Raw genomic sequence first — 25,713 nt, forward strand, 5'->3', positions numbered from 1 at the left:
CAGTCACGCTTCAGCAATGATGTTGCTACTTGGGTGAAAGAAGAAAACTGAAAAACATCAGACACCTGGGAGCCCACTCAAAGGCAGGTAATGTGAGAGAAGTCATAGCCGGAGTAATTTAGTTTATTTGCACACCAACCCTGTTAACAACGGCTACTGTGACAGGTCTAAAACATATGATCCACAGCCGATCAGTTTAGAGGGATGAGGGTTCAGTGAATTTGACATTGGTAGGTCCTCCTGCAGGTCTCAAAGCACCTGACAGGCAAGAGCCCAGGGCAGAGCAGTGAAGTGCTTGCTAAATGCATGCTGCATGAACTGAATGTAAAAGGGAATAAGCTTTGGGGTCCAATAGACCTTTATAATATTGTCTAAGTTGCAGACACTCTCAAAGATTCAGTTTCCCTATCTGTAAAAGGTGACAAAATCGAGCCCATGAGGTTGTTTTCAGCATGACATGAGTTAACATATATAAAGTCCACGGCTGGTCATTACATAGCAATTATTATCGAGGAAAGCATAAAATGAGGGTGTATAAACAAAACTGCCTACTATGGATGTGCTGAGTGTGTTATATTCAAAGCATGTGGGTACAAGATATGAATACACACAGCAAAGCAAAGATGTAATATATGGACTTCTATTAGGAAGGGTTGGCGACAGAGACTAACTCAAAGTGCTACCTTCAAGGATGATCTCAGGGTTGTTTGATCTCTTTGCTCCCAGACTTTGGAATACTTCCTAGCTCATAATAATGCCCTTGCTTGATTCGTGCTAAGCACTCTGCTTAGTACTTTCCATATTTTATTATACATTAGTGTCATAACAGCCCTATGAATTAGGTACTACTGACTCTCATTTCGTAGAAAAGGAAATCAAGGCCTAGAAGGGTTAGGTAACTTGCTCAAAAACACATAGCTAGTAAGTGGGGAATTGAAGATGAAATCCAGGCACCTAACTAAAGCCTCCACTTTCAGCCATGATACTGGACCGACGTGCAGTAGGCATTGGTAAATATGAGCTGAATAGATAAGAAAATGCATAAAACACCAGGGTTTTGATCACATTAAAACAGTAGGTGAAAATCTGTGTACAATCTCTTGTGAGAATCCTATGCTCAGATTATACAATCTATACCTCTTCTCCAGCTCACTTCAGGTGGCAGGCTGTTCTCAGGAGCTAGGGGGATCCAGCCCCTGAGTGGTGTTGAAAATGGATGAGGTGAAGATTGCTGGCTATGACCACGCAAGACATTGAAATATCTGACGGCATTTCCAGCACTTTGAAGGGAGTGTTAGCACATGGGTTATTAATTGGCTTCATTCCAGTTCAGATAATTACATCGTGTCTCTTTAATTTTTCCCTGACCATGCCATTCTTTACTTCCTGTCACAAATGTGCTCGTCAAAAATGCATATGAACACATACAAACATACAGTGATATTTAAGGTTTGCATAATCCAGACTGTGTTCTTTTTTCTAAATGATTAGTATATAGTAGCCATGTAACAAATGTATGAATAGACAAAAGAATTAAAGTTGTTGCAAAATAACCATCACTAGTTGAAGTTAAGATTTTTGTTTGGCACTGAAATAAACAAATTTTTAAACCATTTCCTTGGTGACAGGATTCCAATCATATTATTTTTTCTTCTGGGCAGATATTTCAAGAGCTGATGACCTGCTCGTGATAAGCTCATTTCCTTATTCTATTTAGTTTCCAGCATAAAGTAGAAAGTGAGAATGGATCCTGAATGGTACGGTATACTGAAGTCATGGGTTCTAGAACAGTCATTAATTGAGTTATTATGCTGGATTTGGATTTGGCAGTTTTTTTCTTTGTTAAATAATTTATTAGAATAGTCTTCAACTTACAGAAGAAAAATACAAGAGATCTCAATTTAATAAGTTTAGGAAACTTGGTCAGTCATAAACAGACAAAATGCTTCTCCTCTTCCCAAAGAATGCTTGGTCTTTGAAATTCTTGAAAAGACTGTCCACATGACACTGGAGAAAATCTCCTGGAAACATATATTTTAATTATGAAAACATAAATGCGTCCACAGCAGAGTGTGGTTTAGTAGTACTTTTCAGTGGACATTTGTATGAACAAGTCACCAAATATACAATGCATAAAAAGTAAAAGAATAGACAGGCCTTCAGCCAAGATGGAGGCATAGGTGGAAACACTGTGCCTTCTCCCACAACCAAGTTTGAATACAACAAAGGTTTAGTAAACAAAGATACAGCCAAAGAACAGAAAATTGAACTATATGGAAGTCTGACAACAACGAACCGTTCAACCGGGATGGTAAGAGGGGCAGAGCCAGCAGCGGAGCAGGGTTGGGCAGGAAAGATCCCCCAACCCAGGCACGGAGGCAGCATGGACCCAGTCTGGGTGCGGGGCAGACTGACCATGGTTGCACATTTGCTGGCAGTGGGACGGAACGCGAAGGCCCTGGTGATGGTGGTGGCTTCAGCAGCAGCAGCATGAGGCGGCAGATGGGACCGCCCTTGCTCCCCTTTGACCCCGCCCCCACGTACAGCGTCACAACCCAGCGACTGAACACCTGCTCAGTGAACACCTAGGGCCTTTGTCCTGCTCTGGTGAACACCTAGGGCTCGGCTGCTGATACATAACAGGCACGAACAGTCCAAAATATGGCTCAAGAAGAACTCAAAGCCCCAGAGCCGATAACTCTTAAGCGACCAAGAAATAGCCAGCCTCTCAGATGCACAGTTCAAAATACTGGTGATCAGGGTGCTCACAGAACTGGTTGATTATAGTCAAAAATTAGAGGAACATATGAAGGCTAAACTAATTGGAATGAAGGGAAATGCACAGAAAACCAATAGTGATGGAAAGGAAACTGGGACTCAAATCAATGGAATGGACCAGAAGGAAGAACGAAACATCCAACCAGAAAAGAACGAAGAAACAAGAATCCACAAAAATGAGGAGAGGCTTAGGAACCTCCAGAACAACTTTAAATGTTCCAACATCCGAATTATGGGGGTACCAGAAGGGGAAAAGAAACAACCATGAGTGAAAAACTTATTTGAACAAATAATAAAGGAGAACTTCCCCAGTCTGGCAAAGGAAATAGACTTCCAGGAAATCCAGGAAGCTCAGAGAGTCCCAAAGAAGTTGGACCCAAGAAGGAACACACCAAGGCACATCATAATTACATTAGCCAAGATTAAAATGAAGGAGAGAATCCTAGAAGCAGCAAGAGATAAGGGGACAGTCACCTACAAAGGAGTTCCCATCAGACTGTCAGCGGATTTCTCAAAAGAGACCTTACAGGCAAGAAGGGGCTGGAAAGAAGTATTCCAAGTCATGAAATCCAAAGACCTACAGCCAAGATTGCTTTATCCAGCAAAACTTTCATTTAGAATGGAAGGACAGATAAAGTGCTTCTCAGATAAGGTCAAGTTCAAGGAGTTCATCATCACCAAGCCCTTATTATATGAAATGCTAAAGGGACTTATATAAGAAAAAGAAGATGAAAAATATGAACAGTGAAAGGACAGCAAACTCACAGTTATTAACAACCACACCTAAAACAAAAGCAAACCAAGAGGACAGCTAGATCAGGAGTGGAACCATAGAAATGAAGAACACATGGAGGGTTAGCAACAGGGGAGTGGGAGGAGGAGAAAGGGGGAGAAGGTACAGAAAATAGCATAGACAGTAGGTAGAAAATAGGGGGGAGAGCAAGAATAGTAGGGAAAATATAGAATCTAAAGAACTTGAGGGACGTGGTCATAAACTAAGGGGGGGGGGGGCAATGGTGGGGGAGGGGGTGTGCCGAGTGGAGGAGAATGAGGGGGGGAATAGAACTGTAATGGTATAATCAATAATATATGTATATAGATATTAAAAAATAATACTTTAAAAAAAGAAAAGCCAAAAAAAGTAAAAGAATAAAGGGTTAATTTATTTACTATGCATGAGAGTTTCTAGACCTTTGCTTCCCAGCTTTTAGTTCAAAATTCCATGCATACGCTGCACATAATAATAAATGCCATAATTCAATGTATGCCATAATTGATTTACTTTCAAGCACCTTTTCTGGTTCAGCTCTCAAAGCTTTCCTTCCTATAAACTTCCTCCAAATTATTCTTCGTGGCCCTTTGTAAATCATTTAAAATCGGTGTTTGTGGGATGGCTTGCCTGCTGTGGTGAGATCTGTAGGAAACTAGCCCTATTTCCTTTTGGGAATCAGTGGCCAAGTTCCATGCCCAATTAAAAAAAAAAGTGATACGCCAGCCCTTTCTCACCTCTTTTACTCCAGTAATAAATAGTGACAGCAGTCACTCAGTGACTGTTTTCTAGTTTTTCACTTATACCTTGAGACTGAGATGTTCAGGACAAGGTCTTTGTACTCTGCTTGACCCACTTCATGTATTGTCTGGTATCATGCCTGCCATGGTGGTAGATAAACCTAGAGGCAACAGCTGCTAACTCTTCTTTTCTTTTTTTTTTGTTGGTGTGAATTTTTATTTTTATGTACATTTCATTGATTATGCTACTATAGTTGTCCCATTTTTTCTCTCCTTTATCTCCCTTCCACTTGGTACCCCCATTTCCTCCAGCATCCCCCCACCCTCAGTTCATGTCCATTGGTCATATATAGGTTCTTTGGCTTCTACATTTCCCAGACTATTCTTAACCACCCCCTGTCTATTTTGTATCATCCATTTATGCTTCTTATTCTCTGTAACTTTTCTCCCATTTTCCTCTCTCCCTCTCTCCACTGATAACCCTCCATGTGATCTCCATTTCGGTGATTCTGTTCCTGCTCTAGTTGTTTGCTTAGTTTGTTTTTGGTTTTTATAGGTTCTGTTGTTGATAGTTGTGAGTTTGTCATTTTACTCTTCACAGTTTTTATTTTCTTCTCCTTAGATAAGTTCCTTTAACATTTCTTATAATAAGGGCTTGGTGATGATAAACTCCTTTAGCTTGACCTTATCTGGGAAGCACTTTATCTGCCCTTCCATTCTAAAGGATAGCTTTGATGGATAGAGTAATCTAGGTTTAAGTCCTTGCTTTTCATGACTTTCCAGCCTCTTCTTGCCTGCAAGGTTTCTTTAGAGAAATGAGATGATAGTCTCATGGGAACTCTTTTGTAGGTAACTCTCTTCCTTTCTCTTGCTGCTTTTAAGGTTCTCTCCTTACTTTTAATCTTGGGCAGTTTAATTATGATGTGCCTTGGTGTGTTCCTCTTCGGGTTCAACTTGTTTGGAACTCTGAGCTTCCTGAACTTCCTGGAAGTCTATTTCCTTCACCAGATTGGAGAAGTTCTCCATTATTTTTTCAAATAAGTTTTCAATTTCTTGCTTTTCTACTTCTCCTGGCACCCCTGTGATTTGGATGCTGGAACATTTAAAATTGTCCCAGAGGTTCCTAAGCTTCTCCTCATTTTTTTTGAATTCTTGTTTCTTCAGTCTGTTCTGGTTGAATGTTTATATCTTCCCTTTGTTCCAAATTATTGATTAGAGTCCCAGTTTCCTTTCCTTCACTGTTGTTTCCCTGCGTATTTTTCTTTATTTCACTTTGTATAGCCTTCGCTTCTTCCTCTATTTTGCATCTGTACTCAATCATTTCTCTGAGCATCTGACTAGCAGTGTTTTGAACTCTCCATCTGAAAGGCTGTCTATCTCCTCGTCACTTAGTTCTTGTTCTGGAGTTTTGATCTGTTCTTTCATTTGAGCCATATTTCTTTGTCTTGGCCTAACTCTCTTAGTTCGTCTTATACTATTGCAATTTATTCTTACTGTGCCCCAAGTTTCTAATATGGAAAAGGTATAATATCACCCTAAGACTAGTGATTTGATGCTTAAACTAAAGTAGCACTGTTGGGAAGATATTTAAAAATTAGCTAGTGAAAAGCACTTGTATTTGCAATTTTCATAGCCTTATCACTATTTTAATAGCAAGATAAATATGTCCTTGGATAACACATTTCAAATTTGAAATTTAAGTGAATTTTGAATTTAAAAAAATCTAACAAAATTTGTATTGACTATTAGAGGTGGTAAGTTAGCACTTGGTTTTAAATTTAAATGTCATCAAGAACAGTCTGATACAGTTTATAGAAGCACAGACTCTTAGACCTAAGAGGTATTTAGGAGATTTTCTGGTTCTCTTAGTCTACAAAGAAGAACTAAGTGGTGGAGACATTTTACTGAATAAACTTAAGGTCACAAAAGTTGGCAGAACCAAAGCTAGTATTGGAAGCCAGTTTTCCTGTCTCCTGTTCCCACGCCTTCCTCAGTCACACCCTTGTCTTTCACAAACCTGCCACCCTCGCTTAGGACATATTTTATTAAAGAAACTCTTAAATTCTGGTGCTGAGAAAGGGGTACTGCAGTCCTAATGTAGTCTAATAAACACACTAGAAAGGGACTGTGGTAGGCTGAATAATGACCCTGCAAAAGATATCCGTGTCCTAATCCCAGAACCTACAAGTGTTGCCTTACCTGGAAAAGGGATTTTATGAATGTGATTAAATTGAAGGGTCCTGAGACTGGCAGATTACCCTGGATTATCTTGGTAGTCTGTAAGCGTAATCACAAGGATTCCCATGTGAGAGAGGCAGGAGGACCAGAGCTAACAGTAGGAGATTTGATGACAGAAACAAGAGTTTTACTCACAGGAGGGATCATGAGCACAAGATTGCAGATGGCTTTTGGAAGCTAGAAAAGGCAAGGATGGTGGCTATCCCCTAGAACAGCCAGAGCCACCAGCCCTACCATCATCAGCTACCTTGATCTGAACATTATCTCACAACATGGCTGAAATATTTCTTAGCTTTTTAAAAAAGCTGATATATTACCTTGTTGACTCAAACTGAGCCTGTGATACAAGGATTCTTACCAGCCTTCAGGAAAATATTGACTAGGATAGGTCAAGAATAAGTCTCTCTCTCCCTCTTGCCATTAAGAACTTCCTTCCTGGTTGACATGGAGATGGCTATCTGAAGATTGTTGTTTAATGGATCAGTTGCCTATAGATCCACCTAATCATATTTCCTCCTGTCCAGTAATATAGGGGCTCTTCATTGCTGGGTTGGCAAGGTACCCATAACTCCAAGGTAATCTACAACAGTAGTTCCTACGTAGAAGCAAACTGAAGGATTATGCTGCTCAATTCTTGAGTGTCAGAAGATCTAAACTCATCCTAAACTATGTGATACTCTGGCTAGTGTGCACCCCGCATTTTTTCTGCTCTTTCCCTATAGAGATCAGAAATAGAGAAAAGCAGCAGCATGAGGAAGCATCATGCAAAATAAATATCCTTCTTATTTGACTATCTTGCCTTAATGTATCATTGCCATTAAGTTACTGCATACAATCTGTAGGACAGGGCTCCTAAAAGAGTGGATTTGGTCAGCATCAGCATCGCCTAGAAACTCGTAAGAAAAATAATCCTTGGGCCTTACCCCAGACTACTAAACCAGACACTCAGAGGTAGATAACTGAGTGCCTATATTTTTAAAAGTCTTTTAGGTAATTCTAGATCCTGGCTGAGAACCAGTGTCATAGCAAATCTATGAGGTTTGGCAAGTCTACTGAACTATGAGTAAGATCGCCTGCTCACCTGGGTGTAATTGTGGTTCTATTGCCAGCTATGCGACCTCAGATCAGATTCTCACTCTGTGTATCTCCTCATCTACAAAATGGGAATGATGAAAATAACTACAACAATAATCCCCCTGTCTCTGCAAAAGGCTAATGTAGGGCTACGTAAGATCATAAATATGAAAACATTTTATAACTGCAGCCAAGATTATTATTATGGAAAAACCATTAAGTATTGTGAATGCCCTAAGACCAAGGTGTTGGGGGTATATCACCTTGCTATTTAATACTAACTGAGGCTCCAAGTAATGTCAAGAAAGTTAAAAAACCTTGATGTGTCAGGTCCAATTCTTCAAGCCAAAATGAAGGTTGGAAGTCTGTATAGACTTTTAAAGGATGTGATACTGAGTAGAGGACCCAATGATCAGTATTTTTGGAATTAAATGTTGAATTTCTGGACTTGACATTCTACGTTTTTATTAGTCTCTCTACCTTTTCTACTCATCAGGAAGCAAAATTTAGTGACAGCTCTGAATTCTATATTCCCAGTGACAGCCTGTGTCTTGTGGGGTTCAAAACAACACTTCTTTATCAATTCTCAGTGATGCTCAGTTTTAGTAAAGTGGTCCATGATTTCCATCATTTCCATACCATATTCTTAAATAAGTAAGAAGCTCCAGGAAGCCAGGTCAAAGACAACTGGTTATATTCGCAGATTTTTCAACAGAAATACCCCCCAACCCAACCTGCCTAAATTCTGGTAGGTGGGAAGGATTGTCTGGATCAGCACTAAGACTTTTGTAGAGACTGAAGTGATTAGGGGTCTGAAAACACTCTGACAGAACCAGATTAAACACAACAATAATTTTCATGGAAAATCATCAGGATTTTATCCAATCTCTGAGTAATAAAAATTCACAGTATTTATCAATGACACTGTACAAGTGGGAAGAAACACTCTATAAAAGATAGCTAACTACACCTTTTCAGTCTTGCATGAAATCATAGCAGGTATGCCTTTTGGCCTGAGGGCTCTTCCGTCCTCGGAAGACTAGAGCCTACAGGGTTCGATCCTGGCTTCCCCTCTGTGCCCTCCAGTACAGCGGTGGTGCGGCAAGGTTCTGAGTGCGCGGCTGCCTCCTCTGAGCAGTCACAGCGTGTGCAACAGGACAGGCAGCTGCACCTTTTAAGAGTTCTCTGTCATAAGCAACTCATCTGTCCTTTTAAACTTCATATATTTTTCATTTGTAAAATGTGGGTAATATTTGCCTTACCATCTCACAAATTGTTAACATCACAAGTTGAGGATCAATAGGGAATGATGTATCCAAAATGCTTTGTAAGCTAATGATCCCATTTGCTTGGCATTATGGATGTCATTTTTATTTACACTTCAGTAGAAGAGTAAAGGTATGCATAGGAATATCGGGTATAGTAGCCTGCATATTTTTAAACCTTTAAGCTGTACAAACTTCTACGGTTTTCCCTTGAATTCACCCTAATCTCCCTGACAGGTTATAACTCAAGAGGTAAAACTAAAGATTAAGTCCCTATGTGATCTCTGAGTTGATTCTCATCAGTTATACATTAAGTAAGACTGCTGCAGAATTTATTACGGTGTTGGTCTGGACAACTCTTCTTTAAACATATTCCCCAAGTAAAAACAAATTCAGTATTACAAAACTGAAGGAATCACGGCGCCCAGGGCTGGGTGTCCAGGACTGAAAATGTCTTCAAAGACCATTCCTGGGCAGCTTAACATCAAACATCTACTTAGAAATGTCTAATTGCTCAACAAACATTCCTGAACAAAAATCTGCAGTGCGGCTACCGGATGTTCAACATTTAAAAGAAAAGGAACGTGTATTCTAGCACAATAACAATTATTATTGCTTGAATTGACCAAATTGTGTTTAAACAGATATGAGTCGAGTTCCGATGATGTTCTCAAGTATTGTTGCTTTTAAAGTAGCTGTAAGTATATATGGTACTCAATCAGTGAGTCCTTCCAACGAAAGGGCAATTAACCATGTGGTATATTTTAAAATTAGTCATTAACTGTGCAAAGACCATGCTTGAATATCTTGAACTGTTACTTAAACTTTCATTGTTGTACACAGTCCTACCTTTTCTGTCTTGTACTGTTCTTATCTAGACTATATGCTCCTTGAGGATAATCCCGGACTTATATTTCTCTACATCCCCCTTTGCCTCCAGCACAGTGGTTTACACATAGCATTTGCTTCCAAAATACCTGCTGTTTAATTGGATGCACTTCTTACTGGCATTTCTTGGGGGCAATTAAGGCACATAAAGTGCCCATAGATAAATGCATCATTATCACTGAGGTGAAGTTGCGGTTCTTAATTTTTTTTTTAAATTATGCATTGGGCCACTTATTTTTTCCCATGTGACACTTAACCTGACTAATTATAGAAGTGAATAGAAAAACATGATTCTCTTTTAAAAAGCTCACTTTACATGCAACATTTTGAGAAATTCAGCTAATATGTCAAGCACAGGTGATGGTGAGGCTCTAAGAAATAATACAGATTTGATGGGAAATATTTTAAATTTAAGCAAGCTACCCATAAAATTACATAAACATAAATATGCATTTCCCACAAACACATATTTGCACATCCTTAAATTTAAATTAATGCAAAGTATATATATATGTATATTTGTTCTGGTGAAATACAACTGATGAAGACTAATAAATGAATAAATAAAGCACTGAGTTCCCATATCAATGTCTGCTCAATTCTGGTCAAGGAGGTGAAGTGAAGTTTCCCTTAGAGTCAGAGAATGTAGTGGATAAAAAGGACGGGAATAGCTGGGGGGATTTCCTGAGGCCATTGCAGACCAGCTCACACACCATTAGAGGCTCATTTTCATGAGACTTTTGGTTGCATTTGTAACACTTGCCATGGGTCCCCTAGAGCATTAAGTGCCACATCACAGCACTACAAGAATAGGACTAAATGTGAAAAGGTACGTTACAAGGTTCTTTTTCTTTCAGACCTAAACATCCAGGAGTTTGTAGATATTTTCAAGACCATTTTTTCCTGTTTTCCTTCTCCCACCAATTCCTACACATTCCTTTCTACAGGATTATGTGGAAAGGACTTATTGTTTTTAGAAAAAATCTGAATTCTTGTACTTCTAAAATATGACCAACTGCAAAATATGTGGATTAGTACTTTTAATTGTTTCCATAGATAGAACATATTTCATGAAAAAGAAAAGAAAACCTGGGTCTGACTGGTAAGTTTGTTCTAGGTTAAGGATTTAGTTAGCTTGATATTTGTTCTCTATTAGACATAGTGCATATTAATTGGTACATATTTTAACATTTCACCACTGCATTAAATTACTAATTTGAAATTATTACTTGGTACAGCCATGTTCCCCCCCCCTCCCCAGAAACAGTGCCACCTGTTTTTTCTAAGTTTGGTTCAAAACAAAAAGTCTGGCATCTAATTTGTCAAGACAACAAAATGTGAAGTTCAGAAAAAGAACAGGAATCATGAAAAGGATGAGATCCTATCTCAAAATGATTAGGGAGAACAAAACACACTTAATCCTCAAAGCCAAGGATAAGGCCTTCCTTTTGCAGATGAAGAAGTGGAGGCTCAGAGAGGCTGAGTAACTTCCCCAGTATGCAGTTAAGGAGTAGCAGAGCGAGTGCCAAACCCCTTTCTGTCTGACAAAGCTGGTTCTCTGTTCTTGTTAAAATTTTTTCTTTCTTTTTATTAAAGTATAGTTGACATACAATATTATGTTAGTTTCAGGTGTACACCATAGTGATTTGACATTTACATACCTTATGATGTGATCACTACAAGTCTAGTAACCATCTGTCACAGCACCGAGTTACTGTGTTACCGACTGACTGCATTCCCTCTGCTGTACCGAGCATCCCATGACTGGAAGTTTGTGTCTCTTATGCCCCCTCGACTTTTTCGCTCATCCCCCTTCTCTACTGGCAACTATCAGTTCGTTCTCTGTATGTTGTCTTTTCTTTTACACACTCCAGCCCAGACATTTAAGGTCTTTGGCTATTTAGGAGTTTCTTTGGAATCTGCCATCAGGTTCATACAGTGAAATAACAATTACAACAATTATAATAATTGTTAAATATATAGGTATATGCATTATCCATTAAGTATATACATGTACTTAATAGACATATGATTATATACACTGTGTTTGCCATATATATAAATACTTAACAGCCAACACTTATTAGCACTTACAGTGTCAGATATTATTTGAAGCACTTTATTGTTGTTTTTTTTTTAAAGATTTTATTTATTTATTTATCCTTAGAGGGGAAGGAGAGGGAGAGAAACATCAATACATGGTTGCCTTTTGTGCATCCCCTGCTGGGAGTTGGCCTGCAGGGAACCAGCCTGCAACCCAGGCATATGCCCTGACTGGGAATCGAACCTCAATCCTCTGGTTCACAGGCCCGCGCTCAATCCACTGAGCTACACCAGCCAGGTCACTTTATTGGTTTTTAATTAGCATTTAGTACTATTTATTTAGTTCTCTTAACATCTCTATAAGGTAGAAATTATTTTCATCCAGTTTTACAGATGAGAAAAGTAAGGCTACAACTTGTAAGTGGCACAGCCCAAGCTACTTTCTATTCCCCTTCCTCTCTCATGGACCTTTTACTACTTGTTACCCCTTGATAACATATTTGACCTCTGGCCCATTCTTTAGCAAAAGGTGAAAGATTTATATGATCTGAAGAGAATCCAGAGTAATGGCCTCTTCTTTTAAGACTTTATGTCTCTTAGGTGATAATGAATAGATTTTAGAAGGTGGGAAAACTCAACTATTAACTAGTCAACAGTTTACTCGCTAGGAAAAAAAGAAAACACAAGTTAGTGGAAAATCCCCATTTTGTCTAAGAAATGTCTAAGAAAAATAGACATTTATTGAAAAAGAAAGAAGATACAAGATACTGTACACAGGACAATGATGCCTCAGTCTCCTTCAAAGAAGGCACCTTGGTACCTCACAGAGTTCTCCCAATCACCATTGGCTGCCCTGTAACATTTTCCTGAATCTCATCAAAGGTCTGAAATCTCTTTCCTTTCAAAGGTGATTTTTTTGGGAAAAGCCAGAAGTTCCAGAGCACCAAATCTGAGCTATAGGGGGAGCTGAGTCACCTGGGTGATTTGATGTTTCTCCAAAAAAACTGCATGGGACGTGATGCATGAGTGGGCATATTGTTGTAATGAAGCTGCGGATCACCAGCTGCCCATAGCTGCAGCCTTCTGAATTATCCAAATAGCTTCAATGGAGGAATGTTCAAGCTTAATGCAAAGTTTGATGTAGGTATGTTGCTCTACTTGCTCAGTCATTTTGAATGCCACGGCCACAAAGTACACATGCTCACTCAACAGTGTCTACCACATCCACTGACTAGCATAGTGAAGTCGTCATTGTCCACGCATGTGTCTTTCAGTCCACTCTCCTTGGTTGCCAGGTTATATCAGTGTTGTTGCACAAACCGTTCTGGTTATATTAACAATGGTTGGACTTTTTCTGGACCAACATCATATATTTAATGAGCATGTGCTATGAGCAAAGGACTTTGCTGGGACCTAACCTCTAGAATGGTCACAAAGATAAGTAAGAAACCATGAATCTAGTATCTAGGGAGAAAATAAATACCACATGACTAAAATACAATACAAAATAAAGTGAATACCATAAAGAGTTATTAACAAAATTCTGTCAGTTCTGTGGCAGGAGGAACATAACTGATGACAGACATTGAAAAAAGTTACTTGCAGAAGGTAGTGTTTGAGATGGACTCTGGAACATGAGAAAGGTTCCAACAGAATTTGGAGAGATAGGTCTTACAAGGGGCACAGAATTAAAGCATAAGGATAAAAAGGCACAAAATACATTTGGGGTTGATTTGATTAGTTTCTAGAATACTCTATGGATAACAGTGGGAGTTTGAGATGCTGTGGGTGGCACATCCAGATGGAAATGTCCAGTTGGCAGCTGGACACCCATGCCTGTAATACCAGAGTCTATAGGCCAGGACTAGATGCTCACATCTCCAGAGAGGTGATGCAAATGTGTGGCTGCAGCATTACGGTTCTATAAAGTTGCCCATGGACTGCAAGAATGTGGTGATGAAGAAGAACAGCAAACTTACATTCTGTGGGCAGATGAAGGAAGAATGGATGAAGGAGCAAGAAAAGATCACCCATATGTCATAAAAACAGATGCGGTGGAGCCCAAAGGTGAAGAATGCTCTCAGTTGGGACAGTCAGATCAGAAACAGTGAAGGTTAGCGCTGTCAGGAGGTAGAGGCATATTGAAGAGTAAGAGTCTTCAGGACTAGATTTGTCTTTGAAGAATTGCCTCTTGTTCCTTTGCTCCCTTTGCCCAAGCTCAACCACACACACAAACATCTCCCTGCCCCGTCCACTATGGCATTATTAACTTTGACGAACTCAAACTATATCTGGAAGTTTTATGAGTAAAGTCTGAATTTTATTACTTGAGTTTTATTTAAAAGATGACTGACTTTGATGCACAGGTTAATTGTTCCTTGATAGGAGTGAAAATGTATTCATATTTAATTCAATGAATACTTTGGGGGACTTTCATTTCTGCTGGGCATTGTGCTAAGTGCTGGGATCAGGAGAATTTCCATAAATGCTTAGATGGCTTTTACCTGTGAGCTTTGCTTCCTGTGGTTGGCATGAAGTTGATGCCTCTGTGATGATGAGTTTCAGTTCCAGCCCCTAAGAGTTTCTGTGTTTGTATTATTAAGTTGCATATTTCTGTGTAATTTTTCTGTTTCAAGATGCTTTCAAAAAGGTTTAAATAACTTTTGGTATGAGCTGAAGGTGCTTCAGAAGAGCAAACCAACTCCAGGCCATCACAGGAACTGGTTCTTGTTCTTTGCCATGGTGGTAGTGTGTTACATGGGTAAGAATACTTTTTCAAGCATTTAAAATGACCATGGAAATCTTATTTTTCACTGTATCCTCTGAAGAATAAATGAAGAATAATAATCAGCTTTAGACAGATAATTAAAAAATAGTTTCAGAATATCTTCCAAATCTTGGGTCAAATGAAGTAAGGAAACTATATGGAAGAGGAACTATAAAAGCTACCCTTGGGGCACATACACAATATTGTATATGTACATATTTTTCCAATGCTGGCCTGAGATATCACTTTAGCATTCTATTGTATGTACAAATATTTTCTCCTACAAAATAGGAATCTTGCTGAATATATTGTTTTGTACCTACATTCTTTCAGGGCATATTTTTAAGCTTGGTATAGTATTTCATTCCATGGACAAAGCAACATATATTTAAGTGATCCCCTATATTTTGGACATTTGGTTACACTTGAGTTTTTGTCATTTTCAATAATGTTCTGTTAAGCACCAAGTACTCACAGCTTCTGCTATGCTATTATTTATTGGGAAGGAATTATTGGAAGCTTTAACACTTGCTATCAAAAGCAAGGAAAAGATACCCTCTTATCACAAGTGAAGACAGAAAAGTCAAATGCCTCCAGGAGCCAGGGTGGTGGAGAGAATGAGGGAAGTGGGTATGGCAAAAAGTCTGGGGTGACGGAGGGAGACTGTGTCAAACTGGAGAGGAAATGGCTTGTCTGAAGGGAACAGCCACGGCTCTGTTCCAGATACTGGCGCCATGTACAAATGCAGGTCTAATACTGCCAGATCTTCACATTTTCAAGAGAAGCTGAAAATAATTCGGATAATTTTTGGTGAGATCTCTTGATCTTTAAAAGTTGGCTCAAAGTCTCAAATTATTTTAAAATATTCTTTGCACCAAAATTAATTCTATCGGCTAGCTAGATGCAGCTCATAGGCCCTAATAACCTTCAAATTAAAGAAAGGGAAGTCTGGTATATGGAAATATATTTCTAGGTGGTGAGTTAAGCTGATAAAGTTCTGCTTCAAGTGTTTCCAGTAATAAGGAAAGCGATGTGGAGACATTGAACCCCAATACACAAATGTTGGAAGATGGGTCAGTACGGCTCCCCATTTAATCACCCACAAAAGATGAACCGCAAACTTCTGAAATGTTTCAGATTTCTCAAAGAAACATGCTTTAATTGCATGACACTTAAACCCAGTGCTCAGTATGATGCCATCTAACAATAATTTCCCTTCATTTCCCATCTGAACAAACATTTCCCATTAACATCCACCTGCACTACTTTCTTTCATAAAGAGGAGGTGGTATTTGGCTATGCTCTGGTTCTGATTCATGAGAAATCAGCCCAAGCCCAACATTTCTGTTCTTGACAGATTTTGGTTTTTAAATCTGTAGAACACAATGTTTCCCTGGGCTGAGTTCTAGCACGCCAAGTTTTGGCTGGCCACAGACTTTGACATCTGAGTGAAAAATCTTTCAACAATGGCATTTAAACTGAAGAATCAACAGACCTTTAATTATAACACTGCCTGTAATCCCCCCTCCGTTTATCATGATGTTCAAATTGCCTCAAATCACTAACTGCATGGACAGCATGTTATTTCATTTGCCAATGGAAATATCATAATTTGGAAACTTGGTGGCTTGAGAGTGTGTATTAATTTTTGAAAAATCAGTATTACTTTATTCATCATAAATTAAAGGGGCATATGGAATGAAGGTCAAAATCACTGATTCATTAGGAATAAAAAACAAAAAACACTCAGCATACAATTTTTCAACATATCTAAAATGTTCAAGATTTGTTTAGATTAGAGAGATATTTCTACTTAAAAATTAGACATTAAATGTATAGAAATATGGAGTCTCTTTTTTGTGAGGGTTCACTAAGTGCCTCCGTGAGCTTAGAAATATTCTCCTTATTTCTCTATAATATGTTAAGTGATCATTTCTTATGGCTTTCTTAAATGACAAAGTCTCAGATTACCCAATGTTTTACTTACATAATAACAAAGTACTGCAAAGAATATTAGGAATCCTTTGAATACTTCTTTTTTAGAAAGCACTATTGAAAAAGTACTTCATTTATATCTAAGTTGTCTATCTAAATATACTTATTGGACAAATTAGGGTTAAATGTAAATATAGAAAATGTTTAGTTCCATTTTTATACTAGCCATGTAAGTTTTTGTTTGTTTTAAAATACAGAGCTTGGGCCCTGGCTGGTGTGGCTCAGTGGACTGCGAACCAAAGGGTCGCTGGTTTGATTCCCAGGTAGGACACATACCTGGGTTGTGGGCCAGCTCCCCAGTAGGGGGCATTCAAGTGACAGCCACATACTGATGTTTCTTTCCCTCTCTTTCTCCCTCCCTTCCCTCTTTAAAAATAAATAAATAAAATCTTTAAAAAAGATTATACAAAATATAGAGGTTGGTTATGTGGAAGGTGGGCATAATTTCAGTTTCTTTTCAGCTTGAAGAGAAACCTGGTTCTAGATTTCCAGGAAATGTATTTATTTAGACCAAACAATATGCCAGTGTTTTATATATAATTTCTAATTTCCATAACATGTCTATAAGATGGGTATCATTATCCTTCATTAAATTATTTACCTGAGCCTGAGTTTCCTCATTAATAATAGGGGCTTTGGAGTCTTTTTGTCCATGGACTTTAAATGGCAGAGTTTGGATATAACCCCAGATCTGACTTAAAAGCTCTGCTTTCTGTTTGGGGGAAGAAAAATACCTCCCAGAAATGTAGACAACTTTTCCTTATGTAATCAACCTTGCTTTCTCAATACAATGTGTTATCATGAGGTCACATTCTTAATTATGTTTAGCACTACCCTGTGACTTGGAAATTCATCTTCATCCAGAGTAGAAAATTCACATTGTAAGCATAGGTACAGAAGTCATAAATCTCTGATTTCTTATAGCAGACCTGGTTTCATATCTTGCGTTTATCATTTGCACAAATATGCCATATTTACAAAATTATGTCCTGCCTTTGTTCAGAAAATATGGTCTCTATCATCATCTACTTTGTGTACGAACTGTAGCTGAAAAGGTCAGGTACAGGAAACTAGTTCTGACTAGTACGAAACACTCAAGAATTACATCCTCCAAGGCAGAACCAGCAGCGGAAATCCAAATCAAAGTTGTTGACGGAAGTGGAGACAAGAAATAATATTAATAAAAGTAACTACATGCATTGAACTCTTAACAAAATGTTCCTGATCTTATTTATATATTGTATTTGATCCTCATAATATGCCCATTACATATGAGGAAACAGAGGCTTAGAGATGATAAATAACTCACACACCTAGTAAGTAGCACCTGATGTCAGTGCTTATGCTTCACTTGCTTTACACTAAACCATTTCCAGGAACAGAAGAACAAAATCTAAAGAGGCAAATTTGAAGAGCGCTTGTAAGATTATAAATGGAAGATGGAACCAAGGCTCAAGGTTTGGAGTAGGAACAGATCAGAAACTAAGGTATCGGTCCAACATGGTGGAGGCCAGCTGGGGTCTGACACGCAGGGTTGCCATGTGGCATTAAAAGTACAGTGACATGCAGAGCTGAGGCAGCAGGGGGAGGGGGGAGGGGGAGAGAGAGAACCTGTGGGGGTGGTAGATAAGAGAAGTTGAACTGCTTGGCTAATTTCCTAAGTTACTCCCTCTGATAAACGTCAATAAAGCTGTGTGCTTCAGCACAGGGGCAAAGATGACGTGCCTGGGAACCCTGTGAACATCTCTGTTCACATGCTAGTGACCGAAGGGGGAAATACCCCATTGTCTATGAAGCTTCTTTTTAAAAATAAAAATATCTCCAGGAGGGTTAAACCTCATTTACACCTTGGATTAAATTACTTTAAAGAGGTTACCAGACCACCTGACTTAGTGTAATTGAAGTCAAAAAGCCCCAGTTTGACTGGGGAAAGGTAATGGACAACTGTGGAGCTAAAAGGGGAAGAAGGGTAAACGGGGACGAGAGAAGGCTTTCCCTAGGGGAGTGGGAGGGGACCAGATGCAATTCTGTGAACCCACTGTGATGAGCTACGTAAGTATAAAGTAATAGCACCACTATTATCATTAGTCCTACTCTGCATTTGTGTCTGGAATTTTGCTAGTAGCCAGTGTGGAGTCAGAATCACAACTGGTTGCTCATTTCTGATGTAAATATCGAGCAGAATACCCTACGTACAGCAGCACCTCCGTAAATACTTGTGGAGGAAATACGATGTCAAAACTAGTTTGGAAGTTGGAAACTTTCAGATTTGCCAAATTTCAGTCTGTTTCTCCAGTCTAGAACAATCCAGCCCAACCTGTCAAATTTAGCAAAGTGTCTCCTCAGTGGAAGGGAGAAAGAATATAGAAAGTGAAGAAAGATTTGATACCTCAGTCCTCTTCTTCCCACCTGTGCGGCCCAGGACAGCACGCTCTGTGGGGCCTTCAGAATGTATCATCTATGGATGCGGACGCAAGGCTGTAATAAGGGAGCTGGGTAAAAGTTAAATTATGAAACGTGTGACAGAAAACTGACAAAAAGGAATGTTAACGATGAGCCCATTAATGAGAATTCTCATCTGCCCGCACTGGAATCTCAGGCTCTTTAATTCCACTCTAGATTGATCTGTGGTGTGGTCTGAATATTTGTGTCCCCCAAATTCACGTGCTGGAACCCTAACAATCAATGTGATAGTGTTAGAAGGTGGGCGGGGAGGTGATTAGGTCATGAGAGCAGAGCCCTTCTGAATGGGATTAGATCTCCTCTTGTAAAAGGGGCCCCACAGAGATCCGGGGTCCCTTCTGCTATGCGGAGCTACAAAGAGAAGTCTGCAGCCTGGAAGAGGGCCCTTAAGCGACCACACTGGCACGTGATCTGGACTTTCAGCCTCCAGAAGTGCGAGAAATAAACTTCTGTTGTTTATAAGTCAACCAATCCAGGGTGTTTTGTTATAGCAGCCTGGATGGACTAGGGCAGTCTGCATAGGGACTTCTGAAATGAGCATGTATACAATCTGACAGGTACAGCCAGACACAACACAAGACTACACGCCCCAGCAAGCAAAGCCAGAGTGTGACAAATCAACTGTAGAGCACAGGTGTGGCGAATTCTGGGTACGGGGACAGTCTCCAGGGGTGGCTGCAGAGGAGCACGCCGCATGTGCACACAGAGCCTCGCCCTCCCTGGTTTCCCACTCCCTCCACCTTCCCCCAAGCAATCTTTCACACTTTATAATATCACAGGAGCCTTCTAAATTATAGTGTTTTTCGAACACACTTTGTATCTTACCCCTAACTTAAAGGGGGAAGAGGAAGTTATACACAAACTAAATTTCACAGTAAATTTATTTTGGATATGTTTTCTTATTTTGGAGTTGTAGCAAAAAAGACCACACTTTGTCTAAAAATGGTAACGCTTTAGGGTGTGAGAGCTGGGCTGTTTAGCCCAGTGGTTCTAATCTAGGCTGCTAATCAGAATCACCCAGGGAAGTTTACAAATTCGGATTCCTGAGCCTTGGCCTCCTCCCGTCCCTTCCCAAGGGATTCAGATATAATGTTAGTTCTGGGTGCGGGCAGCCAGTTATGGAGACCAAGGATCTTATCTTCATTAAACGGATGAGACATGTGAGTTCTGTGGTCTCATGCTCTGGTGGTCTTGTGTTCTGTGGTTGTGCCTTCGAGGGGTCTAGAAAAGAAAATTACTCTGGCATGTCAAAGGTATATTATCCTAAATGCATAAGCACAGTGGGCAGGACTCACTTAAGGTAAAGACTGACCTTTCCTGAGGAAGCTGTAGGCATGGGATGTGACTAGCCACCACGATCTGCCCAGTTAGAAGTTTTAATGTTCAGACCGTCCTGTGTGGTTACTTTAGGTTACTGAGTTTGTAAGGCCTGCATCTGAGATTGTCAGCTTTAGTATGTGGCTCCCTTTTTGTTCAAGTCGGTATACAGTGAAGGGAAGAGCTGCTGGATACTTTTACCTTTGAGGCCCAGAGAGGTACACTGACTTCCCTATAGTCACACAGGAATATATTATATGTGAAGATAAAGACTGTGGATATTGTGAAATTGACTCCATTAGCCATATTCTAAATTTCTTCATTACTTTAGAATATATTTTGTGTATTTGCATGTACAAAACAATAATACACTTCTCTGCAGGCCACTTGTGTGACATTCCAAATGTGGTTAAGAACAGAAAGAAAGTGAAAAAGACATGCGAACAGCAAAATTGGCATCAAGTAGACCACGCTAAATCCCTGAAGTTTCTCTGATAAGCTCTGCCTCTTGCCTCTTTGTCCTCTTCATTTTTGAGACAGAGATAACTCCAACCCTTCATCTCCAAGCCTGGCCTTTCTGCTTCATTGTAGTCTCATGTCTCCAAAAGCCCAGGGGACTGCTCCCGATGCCCCGTCAGCACCCTGCTCAGTGCACTCCTAATTAAAGCTGTGCACTCTCCTCCCCAACCTACTTCTGTTCTGTACCTTCCGCTTCTGTTTACGGCCCCAGTTAGGCTCAAAATCAGAGCGATGTCTCTGATGCCTTTCTCTCCCTTGTTCCCCAAATATAATGAATTAATTCTTATTCTGCCACGTCTCATAAATCAGCTCCCCAGCTCCGTTCATTCCCTCTGCCCCTGCCCTAGTTGTCTTTCCTGGATGGCTGATAGTCTCCTGCCTCATCTGTGCCTTCTGGTCTCTCTCTCCTCCAATCCATTATACTCACTGTTGTCAGGTTAATCTTTCTGAGGCACAGCTCCATGATGTTCCTCTCCTACTAGAAAATTTCAACAGCTCCCCATTGTCTACTGAATAAAGTCCAAGTTTTCTGGCCTGGTAATCAAGTCCTTTCACTTTCTGGTCCCAATCTACTTTTACCACTTTATTTCCCACTCGTCTTCACTAACTCCATGCTCTAGTTAACTTCAACTACTTCTCAGCAGCACCTATGCCCTTTGATTCTGCCTGAACATTCAGAAATTATTTTATTCTACCTTTGTATGTTCAAGTTCTCCTTGTCTTTCAAGGCTCAAATCCAGTGTCACCTCTTCTGGTAAAACCCCCAGTTAGCCCTCCTCTGAGTTCCAATAATACTTTATCTGACTGAACTACTTTCACAGAGTATATCATCGGCTATACTTTGGATTTCAGCAAAGTAGGCAGATATCTTAGCTCTGCTGCTAGATTAAAACTTTTATGAGGGCAGGATTGGTGTCTTACTTATCTGTGGACCATCCCCAATGCTGAGTACACAGTGCATTGCTCACAAATATGTGCCAAGTGCATGGGTTAAAGCATGAGCTTTATTTGCAACCTAAACAATGTTGGTTGGTTGCTTCTCTAGTACAAAGCAGGTTAGAAGTAGTGCATTAGAAAAGGAATGAGGATTTTTGAGTCTTGCACAACAAGAAGTAACTTGATAGCTAAAGAAGTTAAATTAAAACTCTAGAAAGAAGACATGAAAACTAAAAAATATTATGCAGTCTGGTTGTAAATACATAAGAAGCAAATAATCTGATAAAGACCAACTTCTGGCCAAGATGGAGGTGTAGGCAGATACACTTTGCCTCCTTGCACAACCAAAAAGACAACAAAAAATTTAAAAACAAACAAACAAACAAAAACCAACTAGAACTGCTAGAGAATCAAACTGTATGGAAGTCTGACAACCAAGAAGTTAAGAAACATTCACCTAGACTGGTAAGAAGGGCAGAGAGGACTGGTGGTAAAATGGTGGCAGGAAGACCAGGTGGGCAAGGTGGCAGCTGGCAGTCCCAGTATGAGTGCAAATAAACCCGGAGAAACAACTAGGGAGTGAGACAGACTATGCAACCGAGGGCTCCAGCATGGGAAAAGGAAGCCCCAAAACCTCTGGCTGTAAAAGCCGGTGGGTGTTGCAGCAGGGGAGGAACTTGTAGCCTCACAGGAGAGTTGGTTGGAGGAGCCTGCAGGGTTCTAGAATGTGCATAAACCCACCCACCTGAGAATCAGCACCAGAAGGGCCCAATTCACTTATGGGTGGGGGAGAAGTGACTGAAAGCCCCCCAAGAGCCAAGTAAGTGGAATTGTTCCCTTTCTGACCCGTCCCCCACACACAGCACCACAACATAGCGATGTAGGTTGCCCTACCCTGGCAAATATCTAAGGCTCTGCCCCTTACAACATCACAGGTACACCAAGACAAAGAAATATGGCCCAAATGAAAGAACATATCAAAACTCCAGAAAAAGAACTAAGTGACGAGGACATAGCCAACCTAGCTGAAAACACTGGTTATCAGGATGCTCAGAGAAATGGTTGAGTATGGTTGCAAAACAGAGGAAAGAGTAAAGGCTCTGAAAAGTGAAATAAAGAAAAATATACAGGGAAACAACAGTCAGGGGAAGGAAACCAGGACTCAAATCTATGGTTTGGAGCAGAAAGAAGAAATCAACATTCAGCCAGAACAGAGTGAAGAAATAAGAATTCAAAAAAAAAGGAGGAGAGGCTTAGGAACCTCTGCTACAACTTTAAACATTCCAACATTTGAATCATAGGGGTGACAAAAGGAGAAGAGCAAGAAATTGAAAACTTCTTTGAAAGCATAATGAAGAAGAACTTCCCCAATCTAGCAAAGGAAATAGACTTTCAGGAAATTCAAGAAGCTCAAAGAGTTCCAAAGAAGTTGGACCCAAGGAAGCACACGCCAAGGCACATCATAACTACATTACCCAAGATTAAAGAGAAAGAGGAAATATTAAATGCAGCAAGAGAAAAGGAGACAGTTGCCTACAAAGGAGTTCCCATAGGACTATCAGCTGATTTCTCAAAAGAAACTGTATAGGCAAGAAGGGGCTGGGAAGAAGTATTCAAAGTTGTGAAATGCAAGGACTTACATCCAAGATTGCTCTATTCAGCAGAGCTATCATTTAGAATGGAAGGGCAGATAAAGTGCATTCCAGATAAGGTCAAGTTCAAGGAGTTCATCATCACCACACCCTTATTATAAGAAATGTTAAAGGGGCTTATCCAAGAAAAGAAGAAGAAGATCACAACTCTGACCCTTAAAATGACAATAAACTCACAACTATCAACAACTGAACCGAAAAAAGAACAAAATAAAAAACTAAGCAAACAACAGAACAGGAACAGAATCACAGAAATGGAGATCACAGGGAGGGTTATCAGTGGGCAGGGGAAGGGAGAAGAATGGAGGAAAGGGTACAGAGAATAAGTATCATAAATGGTGGGTACAAAATAGGGGAAGGTTAAGAATAGTATGGGAAGTGTAGAGGCCAAAGAACTTATATATACGACCCATGGACAAAAACTAAGGGGGGCAGAATGGTGGTGGGAGGGGGGTGCAGGGTGGAGGGGAATAAAGGGGAGAAAAAAATGGGGTAACTATAATAGCATAATTAATAAAATATACTAAAAAGGCCTAATCATTAATAATATAATAAACTGTTTGGAAACCACCATACAATATTCAAATATACAGTGTTATTTTTATACCCCCACATTCTCAACAGCATCAGTAGAAACATAACACAATTGTTGTTTAAGATGATGACCTGAGTGACTCAGAAAAGTTTAAATTATCCTAAATATATTCTAAGAGAGCTGAATATGCATATAAATTAAAATACTACATCAAAACAATATTCATAAAATAAAAAATTAATAATTAAGGGAAGACAAACTTCCATTATATGGGATGTTCTGTTACATAAACTGATTTCCACTGTTCAGTCAGATACATAAGCTTTCTCTCTTTGCACATGAGTGTACCTATATATTTTTCTGAATATTAGGGAAATAATTTTTGTATCATTAAAAAATAAAACATACTTATGAGATACAACTTAGGACATATAGAAAAGCAATAAGACAAATTTAAAAAAAATTCTTAAGATTTCCAAGATCCATAATTCATTGTTTAAAGAATGGCTGTGATTAAACAATATGTATAATGAGCCCTGGCTGGTATAGCTCAGTGAATTGAGCACAGGCCTGTGAAGCAAAGGGTCACCAGTTCGATTCCCAGTCAAGGCACATGCCTGGGCTGCAGACCAGGTCCCCAGTTGAAGACACACGAGAGGCAACCACACAATGATGTTTCTCCCTCTCTTTCTCCCTCATTTCCTTTCTCTCTAAAAATAAATAAATAAAATCTTTTAAAAAACCAATATATATAATGATAAAAGCTGCCTTTAATATGTGGCAAAAAAGCCCAGGTTATTTTAAGCTCTTCATAAACATTTTAATGGTTCAAAAATTCTACTTAGTGGATATGTCATAATATACTTAACCAGCCCCCTAGAGCTGAACATAGAGTTTATTTCTAGTTTTATAATGTAGTTACATGTAACATGATTTGTTTTGGGCTGATAATTGCTGAAGATGAGCGAGGGCTTATTTATCACGATGCTTTTTCTACTTTTGTGTATATTTGAAATGTCTACAATAAAAAGGTAAAAATATAAAATCTTTGATAAACATCTGTATATTTGCAGATGTTGGTTTCTGTTTATTTGCAATTATTTTCATTGTCAGAGTTTAGTACTAGCTGCCTGGTTGAAAGTTTGACTCCATTATTGCCTAGTTATGCAACTGGGGGCACTACTGATGCTTCTTAGCTCTACTCCCTTCATCTGAAACACAGGTCTAGAAATGGTAACTTAAAAACCTGTTGTGAGAATCATATAAGATGATGTGCATTAAGTACCTTCCACGGTGCCTGGCATAGTGTTAGTGGGTAGTAAATATTACATTGAAAAAACATAATTCTGGTTGCACATTTACATGTGTTGTGGTTATAAAAAACCATGATGTATAAACTGAGAAACATGCCAGAAACAACACACTGAAGTATGCATCATCTCCATCTCCAGGTTAGGCACTTATTCCAAAGATACAGCCAATGTTGAAATAATAGAGATGAGTAACGACCACTATTGAGTATTTTCTATGTGGCTAATACTGGGCTAAATGCTTCCTATATATTAACTTATTTAATCTTTACAAGAGTTCTCTGAAGCAAGTACTATTCCTATTCCTATTTTATAGCTAAGAAAACTGGGGCTTAAAGATTAATTAACTTGCCCCAAAGAACACAGGAACAGGCAGGGCCTGTGGGCAAACACAGGTCCGAACCTCTGGAATTCGCCCCTGGGC

At 39.4% G+C, this 25,713-nt stretch overlaps 1 protein-coding gene across 12 annotated transcripts in view; it reads right to left on the minus strand.

Moving 5' to 3' along the window:
* The window catches only part of ZBTB20 (zinc finger and BTB domain containing 20), an 826,710-nt gene that overhangs the window by 129,263 nt on the left and 671,734 nt on the right, over positions 1-25,713 (minus strand). The gene's annotated exons all lie outside the window — the stretch shown is intronic.

The sequence above is a fragment of the Sturnira hondurensis genome, unplaced genomic scaffold, assembly GCF_014824575.4.
Source record: "Sturnira hondurensis isolate 20B ecotype Veracruz unplaced genomic scaffold, ASM1482457v3 Scaffold0009719, whole genome shotgun sequence".
NCBI lineage: Eukaryota > Metazoa > Chordata > Mammalia > Chiroptera > Phyllostomidae > Sturnira > Sturnira hondurensis.